Source organism: Podarcis pityusensis (assembly GCF_964106645.2).
Source record: "Podarcis pityusensis genome assembly, chromosome: 2".
Classification (NCBI taxonomy): domain Eukaryota; kingdom Metazoa; phylum Chordata; class Lepidosauria; order Squamata; family Lacertidae; genus Podarcis; species Podarcis pityusensis.
In genome coordinates this window covers 119,204,291-119,208,125 of record NC_138029.1, presented here as the reverse complement: position 1 = coordinate 119,208,125, position 3,835 = coordinate 119,204,291, and positions in this window count along the sequence as shown.

Genomic DNA, 3,835 nt, shown 5'->3' with positions numbered 1-3,835 from the left:
TGGTGTTGAAGCCTTATTTACCTAGGGATCCATCAGCCACGCCATCCCCGGACCTTGGAGGGAACAAAAGTACCAGGAAAGCAAAATCTTCTTTGGAGAAAAAGTTTATTGAAATCTGTGCACAGAGACAATATCTGTACACAGAGACAACCAGCTGGATAGCTCCTGAAAATATACTGGCTGTAAAGCAAGACACTTCAGCAAACTTTCTTATACTCTCTGAGCACTCTTCCCCCCTCCCATACCTTCTCAAATTATTCCCTTACATGGCACATCTATATTGCTTGCTAAACACATTTTATTGCTTGCTAAACATTCCTGTCTTTCTATTTTGCTTGCTAAACACATTTTATTGCTTGCTAAACATTCCTCCCCTCTCCTTTGTACACGTGTCTTTTCTCATCTTTGCATTAGTAAGCATAAGACAGGAAAAGGGGCCTCTTTAGCAGGCCTGGTTAAATCTGCACTTTTGACCCGCCAGCCAAATTTAGTAGGTCTGGTTAGTTATTGCTAACAGCAGCGGTTTCTTGCTAGCTGGCTAGGCAGGAAACGAACTTTTGACCTGTCAGCCAAATTTTGCAAGCAGTCACTGGCGGTGTGCTAACTGTCTGGCCAAAATTTGCAGAAGTAAGATTAGCACAGGATTAGCACAGGAATTTACTGCAGATAATATTTGAGAGCAACCTTTCTTAGGTACAGAGTTCTAAGCACAGAAAATATTGAGAGAAACCTTTTCCCATCTCCCTTTACTCCCTCCTCTTCTTTTGAACAATCTATTACTTAGATTCGTTCTGGGGTAGGGGTCTATATTCTCTCATTACAGCAATCACGCGAGGTCCCATCATGCGAGACATCATCTTTCCCATCATATTCTGCAAGCATTGCATCAAGCAGGGAATACAAAAGCAAAAAAGCAATAGAAGCATTATTGGGCCTATCACCATACTAACCCTGTTGGGTGGATTGAACTCTCGTGCTGCCTCCCTACTGACCAGAGCATATGGAAGCTGAAATCTTGGGGTGGCAATTCTTACTGGCACTTGTTTAGCAATTTCAATGCACACCTGGTTAAGGCTCCCACCCCTGCAATACTTGCATTAAGATAGGTTCCGTCCCATCTAACGCCTGGATTAAGATTAGAACCTGGTCCATCAGATGAGGTTGGTATAGTAACCTCATCAAACCCGTTTCCAGTAGTCAATGAGCACGCCATCTCTTACCACCGGCAAGACGAACCAGTCGTAGCAGAGGCCAGCAGGCCAGTAAGGGCGGTATGGCTCGGTAAGGTCAGGGCTGTGGGGCATAGAGCAAATCAATACAGAATATAACAGAAAAAAAGGAAAAGAGAAAGTCCTTATGAAAGTATTAAATGTCCTGGTGGACTTCCTGGATCAGTCCCGGCACGGGTTTTCACGTTGGGGACGCTGCCCGCGGGCGTCCCTCCCATCCATTTCTTCAGCTGTGCGTTGAGATATCAGCTTCCGGTGTGATATCAGCAGAGCGGTCATCAGCGGAGGGTCTGGAGATGGTCAGCCGAAGGGGTTAATCAGGATTTTACTGCACAGTTCAATCTATAGTGGTCACTCTGGTGTGGTGGACCCAAGGGGTGATGCCGGCGAATTTCACGGCGGTGGGTGTGGAGAGCAGGACGGTATAAGGTTCCAGCACGGTTGTAGCTGCGTCCGTGCCCAATCGTTTACCCACACTTCATCACCTGGCTCGAACTGATGCAGCCAACACACAGGGGTTGCGAGCCTGGGTCCACCTGTCGAGACAAAAGAAAACTCGGAAGAATATCTGGACTTAATTATTCAATTGCATATCCTGACCAGCATGTGGGGACAACATTCTGACATATGGGACCGGTCTCCCAAGCACAATTTCAAAGGGTGACAGGTGGGTTCGCTTTGACGGGAGACTGCGGACCCTGAGTAATGCCAAGGGCAACATGGTCACCCAATTAGACCCGGTTTCCTGTGTCAGCTTGGACAGCTGATTCTTTAGAGTCCTGTTCATTCTCTCTCCCTTTCCAGAACTCTGGGGTCTATAAGCAGTATGCAGCTTCCAGTTGATCTGGAGCGCTTTTGCCAGTCCCTGTAGGACTGCATGAACAAATGCTGGTCCATTGTCAGATCCTATGGACCTTGGCAATCCATAGCGAGGGATGATTTCCCTAAGCAGGCACCTGGTTACTTCAAATGCCTTTTCAGTCTTTGTTGGCCATGCTTCGGCCCATCCGGTGTAGGTGCACACTGCCACCAGCAGGTAGCGGTGTAGTCCACAATGGGGTAATTCAGTAAAGTCCACGACAAGATCTTCCATAGGTGCAGTTCCACTGTGCTGAACTCCTGGGGGAGCTAGTGGTCCGGTTCTGGGGTTATTCTTTTGACATAGCAGGCATTTCCTGGAAACCTGGGCTGCCAGTTGGTAGAGGTGGGCTATATAGAAGCATTTCTCCAGCTGCTTGGTTGTAGCATCTGGTCCTATGTGGGTTGAATCATGGTATCTCTGAGTAACCTGCCGAGAAAGGGACTCTGGAATCCATATCCTGTCATCAGGGGTAAGGTACCATCCTTCTTTGGACAATGTCAGCTCCTGAGCGTCTGCAGTGTCCCTTTCCTGCTTCGTATAAGCTGGCTTGTCAGTGGTGCTTAAAATCTCTTCTGGGACCAGTGCTCCAATAACCGAGGCGGGGGCCAGTTCTTGGGCTGCTTCCTTGGCCACTCTGTCTGCCAATCGGTTTCCTCTGGCCACTTCTCCTGGTCCAGTCTTGTGTCCATAACAATGGATAACTGCCACTGCCTCGGGCTCCCATACAGCATCCAGAAGGTTCAACAAGGCTTGTGGGTGGGCCACCTGGCTTCCTCTGGAGGTAAGCAAACCTCTTTCTTTCCATAAGGCTCCATGGGCATGTAAAGTCAGGAATGCATACTTAGAATCTGTATAAAAGTTTATCTTCTGTCCCTTTGCCAGGCTCAGGGCTCTGGTAAGCGCAGTTAGCTCTGCCAGCTGGGCCGATGTTCCAGGCGGGAGTGACTTTGCTTCGATCACCTGGTCTTCCAGGGCTACCACTGCATAACCTGCCTTCCGGTGTCCAGCCTCAATGAAGCTGCTTCCATCCATAAACCATGATGGCCACTGGGGGTCTGCTTCATCTTTAAGGTCAGGCCTGCTAGAATACACCTCATCCATTACTTCAATGCAGTCATGCGTGGGCTCCTCACCTACTCCTACCGGTAATAGGGCAGCTGGGTTGAGGGTTGTGGTGACTTGGAATTTCTAACGCGGATGTAGTAGCATCTGACATTTCCTCATTTTAGCCTGGGAGAGGAAATAGGTGCCTTTCGGCAGATGGCACGCTGACTCTTTCCTAAGCGGCCTCGCCCTCCTCTTCTTCTTCTAACGGTGGACCTCCCGTCTTCAGGGCCATCAACTTCTTTGCCTGGTACTTCTCCTTTTTTCTTCTGGGCCTCTTCCTCTCTCTGATTATAAGTGGTTTGGGCTATTTTCTAACATCCATTTCAGGGTGTGGCCCATCTGGATTTTTCGGCAAATATCGGGCGCTGCTTGGGCTACAAAGGCAGTTTTTATGATAGGGGCATGGATATACTGGCGGTAGGCTTCCTTCAGCTTCTTTAAGTAGGCTCCAGGGGCCTCCTCTGTTCCTTGCACTATTTCTCTGGCCTCCACAAAGTTGGTGAGTTTTCTGGCTGCCCTCCTCATGCCATTTAAGACATTCTGGCGATAAGTGGTGAGGGTATTTTACCCTTCAATGGTCTGATAATCCCAATTCAGTGTAGTTTCAGGATATCCTGTTGCAACAGCTTGATCTCCT